The 26,457-nt window shown below is 37.5% G+C and overlaps 1 long non-coding RNA gene across 1 annotated transcript; it reads left to right on the top strand.

The window, feature by feature from the left end:
• The first annotated feature begins 16,503 nt into the window (after positions 1-16,503).
• LOC135077937 (uncharacterized) lies at positions 16,504-18,108 on the top strand. The gene is made up of 3 exons (XR_010258549.1): positions 16,504-16,629; positions 17,114-17,263; positions 18,011-18,108. It is a non-coding gene; the product is annotated as an uncharacterized LOC135077937 (long non-coding RNA).
• Positions 18,109-26,457: the final 8,349 nt, after the last annotated feature.

Raw genomic sequence — 26,457 nt, 5'->3', positions numbered from 1 at the left:
ATAAGAAAATTAGGCATTGTGAATTTAAAGTAGAATTGTAGTTTCAAAGTTTATTAGTGTTTTTGGATTATTTTGCTAAGTGGTGGTATTAGTATTCATTGATATCAAAATATCCTATTACATAATAAGACAGTTGTCTATGCATTTGGTCTATTGTATTTATCTATGACTAAAAAAGAAATAAAAAGATTAGTCTGTGGAAAGCTACTCTCTGCGTTTTATTAGAATCTGTATAAATAAAAATGTATTGATGTTCGTTAGTCTGATTAAAACTCGAGAACGGCTGGGCCGATTGAGCTGATTTTGGTTTTAAAATATTTGTCGTAGTCCAGGGTAGGTCTAAACGGTGAGCAAATACGCGCGCGATATTGTTTTTCTGTGACAGACAAAATTCCACGCGGGCGAAGCCGCGGGCGGATAGCTAGTTATTAATATTGTTTTGCTCTTTTGTTTGCAGAAAAAATGCTTCTGCGAGAACTACACACGCAGCTCGGTAAGTACTGCCAATTCAATAAACTCAACACTTTTGAAATCAATAAATGTTAGTAAACGTTCGCATAATGTCAAAACTCAGAATTGCTATACTTACAGTAGCTTTACCAAGAGTTTATACAAACAAAACGCACCCGCAAGTGAGTGCGTACAAAAAACTCATGATTTTAGTTCTCAAAAGTAGCCATGTACATTCATTCATGAAATTTATTATGCAGTCGCTAGTGAGTAGGTACGACCAATGTAAACTCACGGTACGCACACCGATCTACAGATGCATACAGGTGCGTTTTGACAGCTGTAAATTTTATTGACTGTAATGTCAAGTACTCAATCGCTAAGTTTTAACGGAGCGGACTATACCTTCATTTCGGCTTTCACGCTCACGATATCAGAAGGAAAGTTTTATTGATACCATTCGCTTTCAAAACTCACACCCTGTTTATTTAAGTGATGTTGAGAAGGTAATTTACAAAATGGAGGGCTCGGAGGCATCACGTTCCTTAATACACTAGAGTACTTAGTAATACCAGATCATACAGGCTTACGCTTTAAAGCTTATTTTTGTTTAACTTTGGTAGGTATACCAAATTAAATCAAATTCCACATTGAATCAACGACAAAAGACATGTAAATGTAATAATATGATATGGAAATAACCTTAAAAATCAAAATTTTAACTATAAAATTATCTTTATTTGTTTAGACTAATTAAATTAGTACTTACAAATCGTCAAATGCTTTTAAGGAGCCTATACATGTCTCATTCTTTTTTTGCCCTACCAGCGCTTCGAGACAAACATTTTTGAAATCAGATTGTACGTACCTACTTGCATTTCTTCAGAATCTTGTGGTTTTGGTATTCTATTAATTTTATTTTTTAGCTTATTAAGTAATAGTTTAATTGGTTTACAGTGATTTTTCTTTGATACTTCTGTTGAATAGTCTCTCATTACGTATATTATTTTTTTGTAAAAATAACTTACTATAAAATTAGAAAATCAAATTGTCCAACGAAATGAAAATAAAGATTAAAAAATGCTTTAGCTTAACATAAAATTTAAAATGACATGGTTCGATGATTATTACCTACTTTATCTAATTAACGTCTAAAGTAAGGTTTAATTCTCTAATATTTAAAATCTTTATTTACGCCTTAGTGATTGCTCAACTCTACGTTTCAATTCTAAGAATTAATTAATTAGTCTTTCGAATTCGATTCAGTTGCCAGCTCCGAAGCTTACGTTGCTTACAAAATAAATATCTAAAGGAATCTTCTGGGAAACTTGCACATTCCTCAATATATCTGCACCTGGCAAACTTTGCATCGGGTTTACTTCGCCCAAGTTGGTGCTACAAATACTTTTTACTTTAAGTTTCTTGGGAGCACGACAATACTTACTTTTATTTTTATAGCTATTCGAGATTTGGTTAGCGTAAAATTATTTTTTTCAGGTATGGGTACTATACTTTATAAGGCCTTTTTCAAGAATATTATATTTTTAACATGCTCCGATTTTTATATTGATGCATACTTCTTAGGCCCCTCGCCCACGGCGACTTTTGGTAGCGCTTTATCGCAGTTACTCATTAACTATCACTATAAAATCAATTAAGTCCATGTGATGAATCGAACATTAATTCTATTTCGTCCGAAAAAAATAGGTTTATCGGGACTAAGGAAATAGAGTCCATAATTACTAAAGGTCCGAATGTGGATGTGAAAAGTGCTAATGCCTTCTTTTATCTATTAGGAACCAGGAAAAATACTGTCGTCTTAATCCCACAAGAAATATGAACGGTTTTTGTGCAATCGCTTTAATTTATTGCCGCCTGGTCGCGTGGGAACCGGTAATTGGGTTACCTTACGGCTTGGACTAAGGCCCGGTTTCCACCAAGGTAGAGCAGAGCGGAGAGGAGATGTGCGGGGAAGCTGACAGGCTATTCCCATCAAAGCGGAGCGGAGAAGTGAGAAGAGGAGAGATGTGAGAGCTGCCAGCTATCAGTTTATTGTTATCTATGAAAAACCTCAAATAGGCTAGTTTCCTAAAAAAGATTTTTAGTCCGTTAATTTGAATTTAAAAAAATATTGGACACGTATATTTTGAATTGTCAATCAAACAAATAATTACAAAGTTATAGTGCGTTGAAGTTCCGAGTGACGTCACAAAGTGCTGCACTTTTACGCACTCACTGACGTCACGGGCCTTTACTTTAGAACTTTGGCACGCTTTATCTCTTTACATTTTCATTAGTTTTAAAAGGTGAAAAATACGTGTCGAGCAGTTTTTGATAAGCTAACTGACGGACTAATAAAAACTCTTGCTTTTTTACCCAGGAAACATCCCTCCGACACTTCTCCGCTCTTCTCCGCTCGATCCATTTTCACCGAAGCGGAGCGGAGTAGAGATGTGGAAATAATGAGATCTGATGATGATTGGTTATTCAAAACACGTCTTCTCTGCTCCGCTCTGCCTTGGTGGAAACCGGCCCTAAGTATAATAATACATTTCTGGAGATAAAATATCATTTCTTAAGCAAAAGCTGGCTAGTTTTATGCTGCAGTTAAAGTCAAAGAAAATACGTTCTGTGAACAGAGAACAGCTCGCCTTTGAGCGTTAGAGGGCGACAATAAATTCATTGTGTGTGACTAACGTGGCGGCTGGTGTGTTAAGTAAAGCCTTTAGTGCCAGGATATCGGCCAAAAGGCCTTTTGCCTAAAGTAACCTGGAGGAAGAGTGGACAAATGAAGTACAAATCCATGTATTCTAAGTAAGTCTAGTAAATATTAGCACAAAATATAACAGAAGGTAAACTCATGTATGTACCTCGCTTTGCATACCTCTCTCGCTCGCACGCTCGGCCGTCGCGCTAGGGTTGTCTTGTCATGTGTTGCGTTTATTTCGTTATGATAGAAAAATGTTACTCTTAATACTATGCAAGAAAGACAATAACAGATATCCACGTATACTTATTTATATTTAGTACGTTATTATAGTAATAGTTTGCAAACAAATACACGAGAAGGAAGTAGTATTTAGTTAAGTGGTTGACACTATTATCCAACTAATATTATAAATGCGAAAGTTTGGATGTCTGGATGTTTGTTGCTCTTTCACGCAAAAACTACTGAACGGATTTTGATGTAACTTTACAGTATTATTGTTTATAACCCAAAATAACATATAGGCTATAATTTATGACGATCTGTGACAAACTGAATTTCACGCGGGTGAAGTCGCGGGCAAAAGCTAGTTATCCAATAATTCATAAAACCTCTCTAAAACAATTCGATATTCCTAATAATTGAGTTGGCTTTCAATTTCAATTGAAATTCAAATAAATAACTTACTTACCTCCCCGAATCAACTGGTGATTTAAAAAATTAAAATTCGGTATTTAATGATGAGTTTAAGCAACCAAATACCGAACAATTATAATACGACTTTTTCTGTTCACTCATTTTCGTTAATTTCGCAAAACAAAATAATATCACAGGCGGTTGACCGGCGCGTGACTCAAGCGAACCACAGCGAACGTGTGGCGAACGTCTGTCGCGCCACGTCGCGCTTGCATTCGTCCAAGACAGTCTTGCTAGAGCGGTGTCTATGTGTGCGTGGCTCGAGTGCGTTTAGTATGGAGTTTGTCTTCTGTTATATTTTGTGATATTAGTGATTACTTGATTTTATAGTTGATTTACCTTTTGTACAGACGACAACACATCTGACTTTACATTTTTATTGCAAACTCAACCCAATTACAACTGCATAAAACCCAACGATGTTTAGCTTCAAGTGCGCCAACAATGAAATCTCAATAATAATTTTCTACATTTTCAAACAAAAAGTTTGAGGCAACGGCAAGACAATTTTAAACTCACTAGGTACGGTAATATGCACCGCAATATGTATTTTCAAAAACCACTTCTGACCTTTCAAACATACTGACCAAATGTTGGTTAACCCTTCCACGTCTAAAACAATACCTTTCTAAGTTCGATCCCTAAAAACTTCCTTAGGCAGCTCGGCGTATGCTCTCCTCCAATCTCAAGAGTTCGGGAGAGCGATCGGATTCTAGTTTCAAAGTCAATTGACCGTTGCTCTGGGTATCGAAGTACCCTCAAAAAGCAGGCGTGAACCCTTGGCGAAGTTCGGGGTACAATTAAAGTGGTTGGCGGTTTATTGGAACGCCTTTGCTTTAGTTTTCATCGAAATCTTTTTTAGATTGAAATGTTTTTCTTGAAAGAAAGAAATTTATTTTGGGAGATAATACAAAAACAATTAGGTATTTTAAAACAAAAGAGAATGTAGGTACAAGAAAAGAAAGAAAAACAAGTGGAATGAGCAGTATCTCCCTGCCACATTTGCGATGCCCATTGCGATAGGGTCCCACTAAGCCTAAATATTATATCACGACGAAGGCCAAGACGCTGGATTTGTAATTACAATCTTTGCTTTTCTACAAATTTCATCATCATCATCATTTCAGCCATAGGAGGTCCACTGCTGAACATAGGCTCCCAATGCTTTCCATGTTGATCGATTGGTAGCGGCCTGCGTCCAGTGCTTCCGCGCTACTTTTAGATGTCGTCAGTCCACCTTGTAGGTGGACGTCTCACGCTGCGTTTTCCGGTACGCGGCCTCCATTCCAGAACCTTGCTGCCCCATCGGCCGTCAGTTCTGCGTACTAGTGCCCTGCCCATTGCCACTTCAGCTTGCTAATCCATCGGGCTATGTCAGCGACTTTAGTTCGTTTACGGATCTCCTCATTTCTGATTCAATCTCGATTCGATCTGTACAAATTTAGGTATTTTTATTTCATTGCAAAGGGTCCCTTTAGCCATGGATACTCATGGGATAAATATAGACGTTATGAATGGATACTTAACAACACGTTCCGTGTCCTATAACGTTGTGGGTTGCAAGACGGTCAATCCCATGGGCATACTCAACCTTCACGAGTTTAGTTTCATTGACATTTAAGCTGTAGATCCTGGATATTTACGAAAAAAGTGTTGGGAGCAAAATTTCAGATTGGTCCAATAGTTTTTAGACATTATAACGTTGCATAAATTCCAAGTAATGCAAATAAATACAAATAACATTAAAAAACTGAATGAATTTGAATATACTTATAATGTTTAGAAACGTAAATTATGCACACACATTTTTTCTATAGTCTAGAATTGATACGGGACTATTCCGTCTTCTCGTTCCCACCGCTGCAACTCCTGTGTAGCCAGTATCTACAGCTTGACCGCCATAAAAACCCAACCAGTGAAGGTCAAGTTTGTCCCGGAAGAAAGTTGAACTGTCATCGGACCCGCAACGAAATTAATCAGAAGAACAAAACAAAAACATACTTTTTCAACCGCCGCGCCTGCGGCAAGGGAGGTACCTCCTGTATGAGAGTAATTTTTAAATTTAATTTTTAAGTCATTTTAAGTTAATGTTATAATGGTACCTACTTATAATAAATTTTATTATTCTGTACTTTTTCAACCCGTTTCAATTTGTTAATTTATTTATTCGGAACTAAGCATTGCCCTATAATGTTGGCCAATTTAGTCCCCTAATTTACAGTAGGTACCTGCTCGGCGCTACAGAAATTCGTCGAATGTCTTTTGAATTGAAATAATCGATTTCCCAGGATTCCATTCAAAACTTATGCGATTCGATTCTGGGAATCAATTTCACGTTATCGAATATTTCCTATTAAACCAGAGGACTTCTTGATATAAATTATGTCAGTTCAGTGCCTAATTAAGTGATCTTAATAAAGGTATCCTACTCAAAACACCCGATTCGTCTTCCGATCGTAAACGTGACTCAGATCGAATGTTGAATCGAATCGCAATCCTCTTTAGACTAGGCGCAGACCATCGATTTTTCGTCGGCCGATAGTTTAGTCGGGCAGTTGATCAGTATGGGCATGTATGGAAGTGCGCACATTACACCGATTCGATTTGGCCGATTCTTCATACAATTTAAAATCGGGCACAACTATCGGCCGACTAAAAATCGGTGGTCTAGCCTAGTCTTACACTTGGCTACAATCCGATTTAAGATACAATACAACTATTCATGGTTTTCCAGATATAAAATTAAGCTGAGAAAGTGTTAAATTTTATAAATAAGAAAATTACAATTTAGGAAGCGTCTACACACAGGTACTAATCCTATTTTAATCTCTGCTGACGGAACAGATAGCATTCTTGAATGCGTTACGATCTACGTAGGTACCATACAAGTGCTCTATATTTAATTTCAACTTGGCTGAATTTCAGTATTTGAACTAAGCACAGACTTGAATCAATTCTTGAATGTAGATTCATACTTGAGTGTCAATAATTTCAAAAGCCGGACCGCAGTCGTGACTTTTTGAGGGAATAGACAGATGGTCGCATTGAGATAGCCTTACTAGATCTGATTGACAGCGCGGATTTTCACGCGTGGATCCACGGACCTGGCTTACCGACCCGATATCGACCGCCCTGATTTACCGACCCGACCGGTCGGGTCGGGCACTGTAAGTGAAGGCCTTGCTATGACAAACGGCTTGATCAATGGCCGTTCGTATCTCATGGACCGATTGAATCAGTTTTAGCCCGCATTGTTCCGTGTTCAGGGCCCTACCTGAGCCGAAGTGAAACCACTTGGACAGTAATGGGATACAGTTAGATGGAAATCAAATTGTAGTTCACTCAGTAATGGAATTATGGTCTTTGAAGTAACTGCTTCCGTGTTATGAACAACTTGTAGATCTATCTATATCTATAAAAGCGAAAGGTCAGTGACTCACTCATTCACTCATCACAAAATATCAGAAACTATAAGTGCTAGCAGTCTCTTTTGCATGGGGGGTGCCTTTTAGAAAGTAGGTGCTCACTAAGACGGAATTTTGCAAATTTAAACCCCTAAGGGGGTAAAACGGGATCCTATGCGTACGACGTCATAAGAGACAAAGCGAAATAAATGATCTAAGATGACTCAGTGATTGTAAAAGACTTATTATTCTGCCATAGATAAAATAGGTGCAATTTAGCCACAAAAATGTCTGAATTAATGTAGACCGTATCATCCTAGACTAAGTATTTATTTAGCTATACCTTCCTTCATACACTTAACATCAAAAGCGATTACAGATTAGAGACTAGTACCTGAAGCACTAACAAAATATCAATTTCGTTCGATAGTAATCGATTTATATGTATGAAAAACAAAACACTGCCGCTAGGGGTAATTATAATAAAATTGCTACTATGATAACGAGAGTCATTCTTGCTAAGGGCACAGCAGCTTAGTCGTAAAATTATAGACATAACTGCCTTTCTGTTCCAAAATTAGTTATCCCTTCTATAATTTGTCTGACACCACGAATGAGTTAAGCAAGTTATCAACTCCCTCCAATTCAGGAGTGGTAATAGCCGTAAAGGGAATCTATTGATGTGGCCCACTAAGATAAGGGCATCGATAAGTGAGACTCAAGTTTAAGTGATCTTCGCAACTTCTTTCAGGGTTTAGAGCTGGCCGTTAACGGATACGGACACTTAATCGTTTTCGGATACTTTGGATAATGTTCAATCGGTTCGGCGCGGCAGCGTGTATGCTATTTTTGTACACGCGCGATTTGAATACGGAAGAAAGAGAGGAACGATTCCAAATCCAGAAAATATTATTAAAAAGTGATGGAAGGTTTTCATTAGGATAACAAAATCTATTGTGTGTTTTCACTCTGTAAGGGCTTGTTCCTACGGCAATCAAGTTTTGCGGGACCCAATAAAGTAGGATCCCGCAAAACTGAACTGTCGTGTGAACACACATTAATGGTGTTTGAAATTCGAAATACGAATGGATCGGGTTTTTGCGATGGGATGTTAATATTAAAACACTTCTAACTATTAAACGGGATCCTGAAAAAAAAACAGTTCCTACCAAAAACGGGATATCGTCCTAGTCCTAACCCTGTAAGGAGTTCAATATTTTACCAAAATATCGGATATTTTTAAGCTTCAGTATAAATTACGAAAATATCAGCATCCTTATTTTATAACAACGCCCCGATCTTATCCGTTGACGCAACAAATTTGCGATAACTCATCCGGATTTATTTCGTGATCGGTTTTTATGACCATTTTTGCTCTGCATTGATTCTTAGGATTTTTCCGGAAAAGTGAATTATTTGGAAGTATGAAAGAGTAAGTAAGCATATTTTTGAGAGTATACGAGTAATATGCAACATCGTAATTGTATGTTGATAGAGTACTTTACCATGAGTTTACGCCAAACATAATCGTTAGAGAGTACCGAGTGACTTGGCCTTGTCCAGGAGGGCGAATTCGCCGCGAATATCTTCGCGTGAACACGAGCGTATGTGTATGACGCGATTTACGCGCGAATTTACAACTCGCGCGTGTCTTGTGAACGCAATGTATTGGCTGCTAGTATCTCGCGAACGCGCGTATGTTTCGACGAATTCGCCCTCCTGGACAAGGCCTTACGTAACTGCTTGGGACGCTGTACACACTGGACTCTCTCAACTCGGATATTAGAACCCATTCCCAGAAGTGTACCCGACCCCCTGAAATGTATGAAAATATCTCAGATTAACGTACTATCGCCAACAGTGTTAACTGCCCATTGAAAGTCATGTCATCTCGTTCTATCGCAAAGAATCGCCATTTGATTAGAGCGAGAGCAAAAACGGAAATGGATAGTTAACAGTGTGGGCGTGTGTACTTCAGGTTCACTTAAAATGAACAATGTCCTAACCATAATAGAAACTTTAACACATATACATTTTACACATCATGTTGTCGTCTATTAAACAAAACATCCATAATTCAAATTCAAATAACACGTGTCGTAATATTTCAAAAATAAAACTTAACATTACCTTACTGACCGGGTAAGGCACCATGATTTTATAGAAATGAAAATTTATACGCTTTTCCGACGTATTTAATTTATTAATTTTAAACAGATGTTTAAAGTTAACTCATCGAATATGACGTATTCGAGCAAATATTCATACAACAGTACGTGAAGCTGAAAGATAATAAATAAATCTTTGGACAATTTCACACAGCGCCAGCTAGCCCCAAAGTAAGCAACTTAATGCTTGTGTTATGGGTGCTAGCTTAACGGATATACTACTTATATACTTTTTTTTTTAAATACATACATATTATACATAGTCACACCCAGACCCGTCACAGAAATTAAAATTCATCATTTCAATTTCTGCCCGGCCGGGAATCGAACCCGGGACCTCTCGGCTAAAGATAAACAATATTTACTTCCAATTTAACAACTTTATTGATAGTTGAAAATAAAATATTTATGCTGGTAATTTACTATGCTCAAATAAATTTTAAAACTCATTAAGATAGGTACATACCATTTGTTTTAAACGTATTTCATTTTATTATTTTTATCAGAATATCAAAATTTTAGTTGCTTCGAAATGTATAGGTAACGTCAATAGAGTTCTAATTAATTAATATTTGTAACGTTCGTTACTACAGAAAACAAATTATTTCACAAAATGGCACAAGTTTTATAATATGGCAATGTTAGCCTAAAAATCAGTCTATACGTGGCGGCTTCGTACGGCTTACTGTCTCTAACAAGTCTAACAATGGGAGCATCGCGAGAGGGAAGCGCTCCTATTGGCCGTGGCCGTGTCAGTCCAGGCAACATAATAGGAGCTACCACCGGGCGTTTAGCCAACCTAACGGAATACACCTCGTATGCGCGCTACATATTTTAAAAAGACTAACAAGAATCTTACCAGGAACCTGATGGTCGTTGCTACCATAAAGGCGATTTACTGGAGCACTAGGTACTTGGGTGGAAAGATCTTCACAAATATCTTTAACAAAGAGCATGTTCAGCATCGATTGCATAGTGCACATTTATTCCATACTAGCTTTCCGCCCGCGGCTTCGCCCGCGTGGAATTTTGTCTGTTACAGAAAAACAATATCGCTCACCGTTTAGACCTACCCTGGACTACGACAAACATTTTAAAACCAAAATCAGCTCAATCGGCCCAGCCGTTCTCGAGTTTTAATCAGACTAACGAACATCAATTCATTTTTATTTATATAGATAGATAGATAGATAGATTATACAGTAATCAAAATCTATTTTGCAAGTTCCGTTGCAATATAGTGCTTATTGCAACTACACAAGACACAAAGTTTAGGTTCACATGCTTCCTACCATACAATAATACTAAAATAAAATAAAACCATTTTAATCCGCAAGAGTTGCCGTAATTGGAATCATTTTGGGACTTCCCGTTTATGAATCTATACTTCTATACTAATATTATAAATGCGAAAGTAACTCTGTCTGTCTGTCTGTCTAGCTTTCACGCCTAAACCACTGAACCGATTTTGATGAAATTTGGCATAGAGATAGTTTGAATCCCGGGAAAGGACATAGGATAGTTTTTGTCCCGGTTTTTGAAACAGGGACGCGCGCGATATAGTTTTTCTGTGACAGATAAAATTCCACGCGGGTGAAGCCGCGGGCGGAAAGCTAGTTGTGCTATAATTTGGTACCAATTAAATCCATGGGACTTTCCCAATGTATTTTATTTATAGACCTTTGTCAAACGATATAACAATGTAGAACTAATTGCTATACTTATTTAACGCATCGCTGTAATAGTTCAACGTTTAAATTAATTTTAAACGATTCAAATTGCATTTTATTCACTCCAGTTTGATCCAACAATAATGTCTACTGCTATGAATATGTCAATGTTCATCGTGTTTTCTATTACAAACTCGTGTATTTATTGTGGTATCTTTGTAAGTAAAATCCGCTTTTGTAGATGAAGAACATTAATAATATGTGGATTGAAAATAAAGCCATCTTTTTTTGTTTAATCGATTTGAAGAAATGTTTATTCGACTGACACTTACAGTGCTTAGTTATTGTTTTCCAAGATGGAGTTTCTTCACCTAAAGGCCGGCTTCCGAATAGGTTCTGCGACATGCTATGCCTAGTATATTATTATTATTTATTTACTTCCTCAGAGCAATGATTCCCGAACGAGCTACAATAGATTACACCAATGATAAGTACATGTCACGGGTGAAGGTAAACGTCAGGCGGTACGGCAGAGGGAGCGACTACATCAATTTAGAAGGATACATCTACCACACTTGGGGAAACAATGTCTCGGTATTATATTTCATGTTTGCAGGACAGGAAGACGTCCAACTTGGTGGACCGACGATCTAGTAAAGGTTGCGGGTAGCACCTGGGTGCGAGCAGTGTAGGCCCAATGGTTGTGAAAATTCTTGGGAGAGGACTTATTCAGCAATGAAAGTGATTTGGCTAAAATAAACGAACGAACATTTGCTATCATAATCAGCAAGACAGTCTAATGCTGAGCGTCAGCGCAAGGAGTACCATGCATCATCATCATTGTTTCAGACACAGAACCTCCCTGAACATAAGTATCTCTCAATGATTTCTACATTGGCTGGTTGGTAGCGGCCTGCATCCAGCGAAATTCCTGCAACATTTATAAGGTCATTTCTGTCCTTTTCCTTACCTATGCATTGCAAGTACGGTTTAAGTTTTATTTTTTCTTTCAATGTTTTTATGTAGTTCCAAAAGAGTAGATAAATGCTTTTACTCGTTACTTAACAGTCATTTAAAACTTTTTGTTTAGTGCAATAATGTATTTTCAGTTTCACGTCTATCTTAACGAGTTCCTCCATCTACAGGGTGGAGACGATAAGTGATCTCATTCGATTATTTCTAAACTATACAAAATATCGAAAAGCTGGTTACTGATCCTGAAAGTGCTTCACTAGCTCTATCCAACGGTACCAATAATAGGTTACAGAATTAACTGGATCTATCCAAAAATTCAATGTTTCCAGCCTCCATACTAAATGTATGCCAGCCAAACAATATTAAAAGTATTAAGTTTTTTTTATTAAATAATAAACACTTAAAATGAACTCGTAAATTGCATTCTTATTTAAAATTATTCTTTGAAAACATTGGTTTTAGACTTTACTTCCTATAATTTATCAAGACATGAGTGCAATGACTGTGGCTATACTAAATGTATGGAAGCTGGAAACATTGAATTTTCGGATGGATCCAGTTTATTTTGTAACCCATTATTGGTACCGTTGGATAGAGCTTGTGAAGCACTTACAGGGTCAATAACCAGTTTTTGAATATCTTGAATAGCGTTTAATATTATGTGGTTTTACTAAATGTGTGGAAGCTGGAAACATTGAATTTTCGGATAGATCCAGTTTATTCTGTAACCTATTATTGGTACCGTTTGAAAGAGCTTATGAAGCACTTTCAGAATCAGTAATCAGTTTTTCGATATCTTGTATAGTTTAGAAATAATCAAGTGAGATCACTTAACGTTTTCACCCTGTATACTAATATTATAAAGAGGTAAAGTTTGTGTGTTTGTATATTTCTTTAATTGTAAGGGGATAGATCTACTGAACCGATTTTAAAAATTCTTTCAGCAATAGAAAGCCACATTTTTGCTGAGTGTCATAGGTTATATAAAAAAAACAAAAAATTCCACGCGGGTGAAGCCGCGGGCGGAAAGCTAGTAATGAATATAAGCGCACTTTTGTCGAGTTCCATTTCAAGCATGTTTGTGACATGTTAAAATCGGATCCGTATCTTAGGAAGGCCGTAGCTAATACTGGAGTCATTTATGCCCTTCACCACCAGTAAGTTATTATTAATATTTATTTGTTATTTGATTGATCGTTTCAGATAAATGACGTGCACTGCTGGATAAAGATCTCCCCCAAAAATTTCCATAATGACCGGTCCTGCATTGCCTGCATCCAGGTGCTTCTGTGGCATTCACCAGATTGTCGGTTCACCCATCGTTCATGTTAGTCCATCGTGACGAAAATGATGTGGGCGACACGAATTTCCTGATTTTTTCAAAACGAGTTATAAGTGTATTTTTATTGCATTTCAAGTTACGGACAGAAAATGCCTATAATTACGTCATTAAGCTCGTCGGGTGTAATGTGTAATGTAAGAATATGTGTAATGTAACACGAATTCTACGTGTGGACGGCACTACGAGAATCACATGTAAAGGTGCTGCCCATACTGTTTCCATTACATTCCACATTACATTACATTACGTGCGTCACACCCGTCTGGACCCGGCATAGTCACAGTTTGACAAGGTTCGACATAAAAGTCAATTGCGCACTTTGGAATGCACTTCAAGCCATTAGAATGACATCTTTGGTAGCTCATACAGCAGACTGTTATTTAGCAAGTTGCGCTGCACAGTCAAATTATGAATAGATTTCGCATTTACCATCATTAGTATAGGTAATATAAGTTGGTTTTAATCATAACTACTTAATTATACCCAAATTGCCCACTCGTTTCATAAGTAATTTTATATTTTAGTACATTCTGTGTTAGTGGGATTATATGCGGATTGTAAGTAACCTTCGAAACCACTGCAGCTATAATAAACTAGCTTTGCCCGCGACTTCGAACGCGTAAAATAGTCTGAATAATATTTCCCGTTTTTGCAACATTTTCCTTTAGTGCTCCGTCCCTATAGGCTATAGAGTGATTTTTTATATAGCCTAAACCTCGATAAATGGGATATCCAACACAAAATCGGGCCAGTGCGTTCATGCTTTCAAACAAACTTTTCAACTTATAAATATTGGTATAATTATTTATCTACTTTCATAGTATTTTTTTCCAATTTTACCATTTTATAAAATCGCCAAGAGTGAAACCGCATGCAGAAGATAGTCAATCACTAAAGAAATCGCTATTAAGTACCATTACAGTATTAGGAACATCCGTTTTAATTTGAAAAATGTTTTATCATATAAAATCTCAAAAATGATGGCAATCATACTCAAGTTTATCATTATAACATATTTTTTATCTACACATTTTATTTACTACAATCGAAACAAGCAAATGTTACCATGACTGCTGCATTGAGGTTGCTAGTGTGTTTCGTATTTTCTTTGATGTTAATAATATGCTATGTGAGTACACATTTTATTATTATGATTTTATAAACTACTAAATTATATTAAAATTCATATAGAGATAATGTAATATTATGAATACGCAAATATAAAAATACTCGGAGAACTAATACTAGTAATTATTATGCATAATAAGGAAATCATAAAAATCTCCGTTTTGTAATAACTTTAATATACAGACTGTCCTAAAAAGTAATGTTAAGCTGAAGCCCAGAGGTAGAGCATCACTAGGGCTGTCCGAATCACCCCCATGTATGCTCCGCGATTTTTGATAGATTTCTAGTTGATTGTTTTAAATTTCTGTGCTTAGGCACTTTTTTGTACACTGTGGCGCGAATAGATAAGGTAAATGCCTGATTTTTTATTATTATTATTATTAGATGAATACTATGCCTTCTAGCTGATTTATAAGTACTATTTACATCCATAACACGAATGTTAACTACAAAAGTTAAAAATCCTGTATGTTGTAAAAAAATCATAACTCGAAAACTATCAAAAGTCGCGGTGATTAGGGTAGCCCTAGTGATGTTCTACCTCTAGGCTTCGGCTTGACACTACTTTTTGGGACACCCTGTATACGGCCTCCCATACGCTGACAGCATCCAGGTGCTTCCTATGGATGGCCTTTACCAGATTGACAGTTCACCAAGTGGGAGATGGGTTATTTTAAGTCTAACGCGTAACTGTGTCAGTATAGGAGCGATAAGGGAGGGTGTTTTTATGATGTCAAACGTCAGCGAGACTTCTTTCAGATTTGTGTGCTCTGTCACGTCATGATATGTCAATGTCACCCCTCACGTGTCGCTTCAATACCTCAGGCACTGACCAGTTAGAGTAGGTGCACACCGTTGATTTTTCGTTGGCCGATAGTTTAGTCGGGCAGTTGATCAGTATGGGCACAAAATATAACAGAAGGTAAACTCATGTATGTACCTCGCTTTGCATACCTCTCTCGCTCGCACGCTCGGCCGTCGCGCTAGGGTTGTCTTGTCATGTGTTGCGTTTATTTCGTTATGATAGAAAAATGTTACTCTTAATTCTATGCAAGAAAGACAATAACAGATATCCACGTATACTTATTTATATTTAGTACGTTATTATAGTAATAGTTTGCAAACAAATACACGAGAAGGAATTAGTATTTAGTTGAGTGGTTGACACTATTATCCAACTATAATATTATAAATGCGAAAGTTTGGATGTCTGGATGTTTGTTGCTCTTTCACGCAAAAACTACTGAACGGATTTTGATGTAACTTTACAGTATTATTGTTTATAACCCTGAATAACATATTATTATAGGCTATAATTTATGACGATCTGTGACAAACTAAATTTCACGCGGGTGAAGCCGCGGGCAAAAGCTAGTTATCCAATAATTCCTAAAACCTCTCTAAAACAATTCGATATTCCTAATAATTGAGTTGGCTTTCAATTTCAATTGAAATTCAAATAAATAACTTACTTACCTCCCCGAATCAACTGGTAATTTAAAAAATGAAAATTCGGTATTTAATGATGAGTTTAAGCAACCAAATACCGTACAATTATAATACGACTTTTTCTGTTCACTCATTTTCGTCAATTTCGCAAAACAAAATAATATCACAGGCGGTTGACCGGCTCGTGACTCAAGCGAACCACAGCGAACGTGTGGCGAACGTCTGTCGCGCCACGTCGCGCTCGCATTCGTCCAAGACAGTCTTGCTAGAGCGGTGTCTATGTGTGCGTGGCTCGAGCGCGTTTAGTATGGAGTTTGTCTTCTGTTATATTTTGTGGTATGGGCATGTATGGGAGTGCGCACACTACGCCGATTCGATTTGGCCGATTCTTCATTCAAATTAAAATCGGGCACAACTATCGGCCAGCTAAAAATCAACGGTGTGCGCCTACTCTTAAGCGATCTATAATAGAGCATTTTTTCAGTGCACGCGCATGATTCCAGAAAGAGCAAGTCTTGAATTCTACGATGAGAAGTATATCGAGGATGTAATATTTAACGTGAGGCGTAACGGCAGGAAAAGTGGCTATTTAGTCAATTTAGAGGGAACTCTCAAATATGCTTGGAGTGATAATATCTCGGTAATAATATTGTAGTCGTTACGTCATATCCTGAGGCTATTCTATGAGCGTTTTGACTGTCAATACATGAATCATTTAAAATAACCATGACCATTATTGACATTATTGTAATATTTAAATTGTAATGTTGGATGTATTTTACTGATTTATTAAATTTAAATTTGAATGTAAACTAACCTCAACTAATAATAAATGATCCCAATGTGATTGAAATAAATAATTATTTATATTTATAAGTCACTTAGGGTCATGTCGCCTGTTTACGTCCACCTAACTTTTTGATAAATTTTGTTTGTTTTTGCGTTAAAATTATGGATACTCTTTAATATAACTTTGGAAAATACTAGAAGTGGTGCATGTCATAAATAGTAATAAAATAACGTTGATAGAGACGTTTGTGCTTCTTCCAATATTTATCCATTTTGTTTTATCTAATTTCTATAAAATGTGTTTTTTAATAAATATATCAACATTTATCTTACAGTTACACATTTATCTATACGAGTTCCTTCACAATGAATACAGACCCACGTTCGTGGAGTTTCATTTTGAGAAGTTCTGTCAGTTGATAAAAGATAAGCTCATTGGAAAGGCTTTAAACAATGCTGGACTTACCAAGTGCCCTCTTACACCGGTAAGCAGAAGTTCGTTCATTTCAGACAAATGACGTCCACAGCTGGACTAAGGCCTCCCAAAAATTTCCACAACGACCGGTCCTGAGCAGGCTGCTTGCATCCAGGTACTGCCCGCTTACTAAATTGATCGCCATAACAAACAATCCTGTACATCAGAGGGAGCGAACGAAATCTTGCTTAACAGATTTTTTTACAGAAAAAAATAAAAAAAAACATCATGTTGAATAGTTACTGAAGTATTCAATAAAATAAAGAATACCGTAAAATAAATAATATTGTCAACTACGGGAAGTTTTAGTTTTGTTTGTCATAAACTCTTAAAATTTTGTGCCAAAAATATACACTCGCGAGCAAAAGTATGGAATCACCCTATTTGTTGCGAGCAAAAGTATGGAATCACCCTATTTGTTTCGAGCAATCGTAAAAAACAAATGACTGGTATCAATTTAAAAATAATAAATTATATTTTAATTATAATCATTCAGTTCTAAAGATCGCTTGGAACAAAACACAAAGAGGTGATTCCATACTTTTGCTCGTAAATACGAGTAAAGCCTGGTCCGTGAGCACGTAGAATTTTGTCCAATGACCCCAAGCTACCCATCCTTATCGCTCGCGCGTAATTATATTGCTGTCGCTATTGTGCGACGGGCGCCCGCAGTGAGTGTTTGCTTGGGGTTATTGGACAGAATTCTACGTGCTCACGGACCAAGCTTTAGTATACTTACATTTTCATTTTGTTACAGAAACGTTACGTCCTGTCAAATATGTCAATGCCATTTGATAACTTTCCCTACATCTGGCCATTCGAGAAAGCGAGAGGAGATGGAATATTTATTTTTAACAAAACAGTTATTGCAAAAGGAAGTCTGTACATGCGTTTTTTGAAAAATTAAAAACTCTACTTAAAAAAAAAAGTATATTTTTATTTCTCAGTATAATAATAGATATGTAATGAACTGTACCTACTAATTTTGGTTTTATTTATTCTCCATTTTAAATAGTCATAAATTGGGTTCAATGTAGTAATTTCTCTCATGTTTTCGTAACAAACAGATCTGAGTTACATCGTTTATTTTATTAATTTCCTTATAAGGTAATTTGACTTTCCTCGTCTTTTCAATGATACGCACGTGTCATGGCTTACCATTCACAAATGTACAAAACACAAAGTTTTATTACTTTTTATGAGCTGCTTTATTTATATTTTTACAGATTTTTTATGTTTTCTCATAGGTAGTGACTTTAGTCTTTTCTAAGAGCGTTCGTATTTAATGTAACAATATGCAATTTTAAGCTCCTTGCCCACGGCGACTTTTTGTAGCGATGCAGTAACGATTCTGTCGCGCGTTCGCATCGATACAGTCGCAATGCGGTTTCTAGCTGTGTGCCCCGTCGCCCACATAAATACGATTAGTCGTGATACAAACGCGATGCTCTCGCGCTTCTGTCGTGATGCAAACGCGATTTAGTAACGGCACAAAATTACCTGTGATCCCTACAGTTGGCAGACCGCCCTCCCTCCATTCTCTCCCCGATGTCATTCGTTACGCTTGAATCGAAACAGTCGCGATGCTGTACGCGTTAGTAGCGCGTTGGCATTACTTCTGTAGCGCGTTGCAAATGCGACTAACGCGCGACAGCATCACTATAAAATGTTGCCGTGGGCAAGGAGCCTTAAGGGACTGTGAAAGGTATATTAAAATAGTCGTATAGCCTGACCAGGAACATAAAAACCCTGGCATAGAGGCGCGTCAATTGCATTTGATAGTGCAACACTGAGTACAGTCGTACCTGTGTTAAATTAATAGGCTAAATTTATGTATCAGGATTCAGGATTACGGGCTAATTTGATATTTTCATAAATTAACGAAAAAATATTATTAAAGGTAACCTGGTTTAAATAAATTAAATGAAACCATCAATCGAGCTAGTAGGATTTATTTTATTATTCATCAATAATCAAATTCAGAACTTGAATATTCAACTGCAATGTCTGCTCATGAACGCTTCAAACTCGGTACTTCTTTCCCAATTCCATAAATTTCAAAACTTAGAAAGTGACAAAAAACTTTAAAATAGGTAGTTGAAACAAACTACAGCTAATTTTCATAGTGGACTGTACTATACGATAAACATGTCAGTCAATTTGACAACCTTTGTCGGAAACATTATTCAATGAAAATATTGTCCGAACCCTTGGTATTTCTCTTCGACAAATACATTAACACATTGTGAACCACTTTTCTTTCACGACTATAAAAATATTTTAGCAATTTATTTCACAAAATCAATTGCACACATTTAAAATAAAGTTTGTTTACACTTTGACAGCAATAGACTGACATGCAAGGTGACATGTCAATGAAGTTTTCAGTTACTGTTGCCATTAAAAGAAATTAGTACCATTAGTTTTCCGCAACATGGCGAGGGTTTTTATGTTCCTGGTCAGGCTATACGTGAAATTCGACGAAAAGATGTTGCGTAGTTTCCCGAACGCTGCCCAGCCGAGTTGGATTCGACGATTGACCTCCTTCTCGAAATTGGACCTACCTAGCTGAATCGTTAATACTGTAATGGTAGGTACTTATTAGCGATGTGTTTAGTGCCTGACTAGTGTCTTAGTTTAACTTGCACAAAATGCTCTAGAGAAATGTGTAAGCGAAATAAAGAACCTAAAGGCTTTTGTCGCCTCGAAATGTATATTCGTTTAAGGAGATTTCACAAAAAGGAGAGTTCCATGGTAAACTAGACGATGGAACTAATGCGAATAAAGGAAGTGTTCCTAGGGTTTCTTCTTTTTCTGCACGAATCTCATATAAAGGCTTCCATTTCCAAGCACCACACCAAGTCTGTCAGCTTTGTCCCCACAGGTGATGGTACCAACTCCTCGTGCTCTCTCAAACGGCCATGCATAGGGGAAGTCTTCGAAAGGTATTGACATGTTTGCCAAGACGTAAAAACCCTGGAAAAAGATGTCAAAGAATGCCATATTAACTAGTACATCAGCCCAGCTTAATGAAGTGATATGGCATTTTCTGCTCTAGGTAACTTTGGACTCAGCAGTTGTAGTTTGTGGTGCTTTAAAATGCAATAAAAATAAACTAAATAACTCGTTTTGGAAAAGAAAATCAGGACATTCGGTCGCTAACATCATCATTGCCACGATGGGCTAGCATGAACGACACCATACAAGGAGGACTATTCTCTAATTTGCAAACAGCACGTTAACCATTACTATGTAGATCTTAAAGTTATCTTTGTCTAAAAATGATTAGTTAAAATCTGACAATCTGGTGAACGTCGCGAGAAGCATCTGAATGCGGGCAGTACAGGACCTGTCGTTATCGAAATCTTTGGGTGAGATCTTTGTCCAGCAGTGCACGACATTTGCCTGAAACTACCAATCGAACGAGAAACAATAACTTACTGGTGGTACAGGGCATTCAATTCCAGTATTAGCTACGGCCTTCCCAAGATACGGATCCGATTTAATCATGTCACAGATATGCTTGAAGTGGAACTCGACAAAAGTCCGCTTATATTCATTATGGAGCAACTCGTAAAGATGGACATGAAACTGAAAAAACATGAAATAAACAAAAAGTCTAAGGGCTATATTTCACCGGAACACCATGGCGGCCAACCAGTCGCCGCTACCAACAAAATTTATGCAGCTTTGCGCAACCAAACGGACACCAGGTGAGTAACTCTCTATAGAGCTGTATACATTTTGTTGGTAGCCTTAAAGCACTATTTAGAAACAAGTGAAAGCGTTCCTATTCTATATATCGTTTCATCCACGAAGACACACCCCACCATTCTTCCGCTAATGTTTGTGTGTTATCTATCGGTACACGCAAAATTATCAATGAGCACACACGCACACTACAATAATGCCGCTCGGATTGCTCGGATCAAACTCCCCGCATCCCACGCTTCCCTCGACTAAAAATTGATGGGGCGCGTCTTCGTGGATGAAACGATCTATACTCTGGCCACACGAAAAAATTGAAAACATAAAAAAAAAACTTAAGCCTCAATTTCGATTTCTCATTGCCATTTAACTTGTGCATTGCCAGTACTGATCTGTACTGGCACAAGGTAAGGAATAGGACAGATGGCCTTATAAAATGTCGCAGGAAGGCGCTGGATGCAGGCCGCTACCAACCGACCAATCTGGAAATAATTGGGAGATACTTTAAGTCCAGGGAGGTCCTGTGTCTGAAATAATTATGATGAAGCATGGCACTCCTTGGGCTCACGCTCAGTATTGGACTGTCTTGCTGATTATGTTTTTGTTCGTTCGTTTGTTATAGCCAAATCACTTCCAATGCTGAATAAGGCAACTCTCAAGGATTTCCACAACGATTGAGCTTGCGGTGCTTGCATCCAGGTGCTACCCGCAACCTTTACTAGATCGTCGGTCCACTTAGTTGGACGTCATAATACCGAGACATTGTTTCCCCAAGTGTGGTAGATGTTTCCTTCTAAGTTGACGAAGTAGTCGCCCCTTCTGCCATAACGCCTGACATTTACCTTCACCCGTGACAAGTACTTATCGTTGGTGTAATCTATTGTAGCTCGTTCGGGAATCATTTTCATGCTCTAAGGAAGGAAATTAATAATAATGCTAATTATTATGCATAATCATAACCGCAGAATCTATTCAGAAGCGGGCTACTACAGACAAAGGCCGGAAAACGTTGTACAAGGCAGTCTTTTGGATGGACCGATGACTTCAAAAATCTAGCTGACTGAAAAAAATGTGAGTGTTGGCTATTTGATTGTCATTATTTGATACAATATGATAGCCTTTGAATATTAACACTGTCACAACTAGTCCCAAACTAACTTTTTTTACATCAGGAATTGTGTAAAGCAATCGTAATCATTTGACAGTTCATAACGTACGATAAAGTCAGTTATAGTTCCAAAATACTGAACTGTCCTATCCATGACATCGACAGCGGGGCGCCACCGTCAATACCGGATCGCTGGTTCCGATTTTTGCCATGTTGGAAACCATATAGTTGAACGATGGTAGCGCCCCCGTGTCAATGAGTTTGGTGGGACAGTTCAGCGTGGGTCATCTATAAACAAAGCGTTTGACAGAATAATCGTACGTTATGAACTGTCAAATGATAACGATTGCTTTACACAATTCCACCTTACTGCTAAAAGCAACTCAAAACAATTATTTTATGCTCTGAAAGTGTCGAAGACAAAAAATATTTCTTCAAATGCCACTAACTATGATTACTACATTTCCAATACAAATAATGTAACTCAGACATTTATGAAAAAAGCAAAATTTACTTACAAAAATACCACAATGAATACACGAATTAGTAATAGAAAACACAATGAACATTAATATTATATCCTTAGTTGTAGACATTACTGTTGGATCAAACTGGACTAAATGAAATCCAACTTGAATCGTTTAAAAAAATTAAATTTAAACTTTGAACTATTACAACAACATTGTTGTATCGTTTGACAAAGGTTTCAAAACTAGATAATTTCGGAAAGTCCTATGATTTAATTGGTTTCAAATTATATAAACGGGAAGTCGGCAATAAAACGATTCCAATTACGGCAACTCGTGCGCATAAAAACGGTTTTATTTAATTTTTAGCATTATTGTTTGTCTCGATGTGGCATCGTCTGTACAATTTTATATTGCATGCTCAATATGAGCAATCTGTTGTAACGAATTTTATGCCTTAACAACTGCAAACTGTACACAGAAAAAGCAATAAATACATTCTATTCTATTCTATTCTATTCTATGGAAGGCAGCATGTAAAGCTAAACATTGTGACATCTTGTGTAGTTGTAAAAAACACAAATTTGCAACGAATGGTATACTTGGATTTTCACTACTGTACAATATTTCAATAATGCCCGTTTTCACCATCAACCCCTTAATTTTTAAGTGACCTCTATGAAAACAAAATGCCTCTTAAGTGTTACCATATGCATTTCCTGACGAAAAAAGGGGTCACTAAGGGATTGATGGTGAAAACGGGCAGTATAAGTGTTCTTGCAATCGACGCTGAACATGCTCTATGTGATATACCTACCTAAATAAATTAATTAAAGAATAAGTAATTCAAAACTAAATTAGTAGCGCTCAGATAAATCACCTTTAAGGTAGCAACGAACATCAGATTCCAGGTAAGACTGTCGGTAGAGTCTGTTAAAATTAATTTATTAGAACTTTATTAGAGTACCTAACTATTGATATTGATTTCGAAACAACTAACAGTTTGATATTCCAGTAAATTGATAGCCAATTGGGTTGGAATGTTTTTGACATTGTTTGGTTCTAGGAACTGTTTCTAATTGTTGCCAACTACCCAACTGAAAATAGAAAAGATAAAAATCTGTCCATTGCATATTACTAAGAGTAGGCGCACACCGTTGATTTTTAGTTGGCCGATAGTTGTGCCCGATTTTAATTTGTATGAAGAATCGGCCAAATCGAATCGGCGTAGTGTGCGCACTCCCATACATGCCCATACTGATCAACTGCCCGACTAATCTATCGGCCGACGAAAAATCAACGGTGTGCGCTTACTCTAATAGTGAATTTTAGACACTACGTATAATTATGTTCGTTCGTTTGTTTCAGCCAAATGACGTCCACTGCTGGACAAAGGCCTCCCTCAAGGATTTTCAAAACGACCGGTCCTGCGCCGCCCGCATCCAGGCACCTCCCGCGACCTTCACCTGTATAATTATGTATTTTATTCTAAACTAGCGGCCGCCCGCGACTTCGTACGCGTGGATCCCGTTTTACCCCCTTCATCTATCTTACGCGGTTTACATTTTTTCATACAAAAGGATTTTCCCGCTAATTCCCGTCTCGTGGGAATTTCAGGAATTACTTGTTGTAACTAAGCTTTAAGTTTACTAAGGTACCTACATGCCAAATTTCAAGCGTCTAACTTAAGCGGTTTAGATTTTTCATAGAAAAGGATTTTCCCGGTAATTCCTGTTCCCATGGGAATTCCTAAGTATACTATAACCTGCCCAGGAGTATGAAAAATAATTGTACCAAGTTTCGTTAAAATCCGTTGAGTAGTTTTTGTTTCTATAAGGAACATACAGACGGACAGACAGACAGACAAAAATTTTACTGATTACATTTTTGGCATCAGTATCGATCACTTATCACCCCCTGATAGTTATTTTGATAATATATTTCATGTACAGAATTGACCTCTCTACAGATTTATTATAAGTATAGATGCTATGCTACGTATAATTTAATTTAACTTTATAGTGGCAATAGCCCAATGGTGCTGCGTCAGATTCGAGGAACGCGCCTCTGGCACTGGTCTATTGTGGTGTATTCATCATCATTATCATAATCTCAGCCACAGGATGTCCACTGCTGAACATAGGCCTCCCCCAATGCTTTCCATGTTACCCGGTTGGTAGCGGCCTGCGGCCAGCGCTCTCCTGCTACCTTTATGATGTCGTTGATCCACCTTGTGGGTGGTCGCTGACATAGCCTGACGGATTAGCAAACTGAAGTGGCAATAGGCAGGGCACATAGTACGCAGAACTAACGGCCGATGGGGCAGCAAGGTTCTGGAGTGGAGGCCGCGTACCGGAAAACGCAGCGTGGGACGTCCACCCACAAGGTGGACCGACGACCTGATAAAGGTAGCAAGAAGGCGCTGGATACAGGCCGCTACCAACGGGAAGTCATTGGGGGAGGCCTATGTTCAGCCAGTGGACGTCCTATGGCTGAAATGATGATGATGATGAATACTATGCTACGTATAATGTTATTTTATAGTGACCCAATGGTGTTGGTGTCGGATACGCTGCGCCGTCAGACTATTGTGGTGAACTCACTCGTAACACAAGCATATTTAGCTTCCAACGAAGAATTAGTAGGTAAAAAAATATACAAATCATCAAGAAACTTGTACGGAACCCTGAAACACCGCAAATTGGATTACCCACATGAATTTCCTTAAGCCATTCCGTTGAACCCGATCCGTATACTCGGCCATTGTGTTGGCGCTAACTTTCTTTTAGAAGTTTCCTACAAAATTGCACTTGAACATAACTCCCTTATGACACCTGCGTACATATTTTATACGAGTATTATCCACCGTTACATTTATGACGTAATACAGTTATATGAAGTAGACTCACTATATCATGGCTGGTAAAAACAAGTATGGGGGCGTGTAAATCCACGACCCGTCTAGCTAATGCAGGCCAAATCCTCCATTTGCCCATTTAGAAATAGAGAGACTTGATGACAAAACATAGTTATGGATTGAAGAGCTCCGTTTACTTTTTGGCTCATTTCTTATTAAATTATTTTTATATTTTCAAATACAACATCTATGATCCGTCTGCTCGTTTGCCTCCTGTCACATAAAAAAAAATGCAAATTCAAATCTAAACTCCATACAAAGGATGATGGGCACAAATGTATGGAAAGTGGTACCCGCTCCAATAGCCATAACCAATATATATTTTAAAAGGCCTTTAGATGTAGGAAAATGTCTGCTATGGGGCCAGTTCTAATTCACGTTTTGAAAGCAGTAATTCCACTAAGTATTATAATGAAAGTATAACACAATCATCCATGTATACGTGTATGTATTATGACTACAATCTATTAATATAACTAAAAGAAGCATTGAAAAGAAAAGGATTATACCTACGATGAACTACCCAAGCTATTAGCCCTTTATTCGCTTTCATCATCATCATCATGATCATTTTAGCCATAGGACGTCCAGTTGAACATAGGCCTCCCCCAATGATTTCCACAATGGTCGGTTGGTGGCGGCCTGCATCCAGCGCCTTCCCGCTACCTTTATGAGGTCGTCGGTCCATCTTGTGGGTGGACTTATTGGGTCTTGTGGGTTTATTCGCTTTAGCAACCCATCATAAAACCCCTTAAGAAGTAATAAAACTTTAACCCCTTTATTAATAAAAGTTACACCCTAGTTGAACTCTGGCTTAAATTGACATTTGGTATGGAAATGTCATTTTAATCCAAGGTTCTTCCTAGGTGTAACTTTTTATTAATGGGGGTAGTACTTTTTTAAATAAAAATATTTATTTCACAATTATCCCCATCAATAATGATAGAGTTAAGGAAGGATGCTGGAGCAGTAAACCCTTCCTGCCTCGCATAACCTAAGTACCA

The sequence above is a fragment of the Ostrinia nubilalis genome, chromosome 14 (genome assembly GCF_963855985.1).
Source record: "Ostrinia nubilalis chromosome 14, ilOstNubi1.1, whole genome shotgun sequence".
Taxonomy (NCBI): domain Eukaryota; kingdom Metazoa; phylum Arthropoda; class Insecta; order Lepidoptera; family Crambidae; genus Ostrinia; species Ostrinia nubilalis.
Note: the sequence above shows the minus strand (reverse complement) of the source record. Positions and strands in the feature narration are given on the sequence as shown.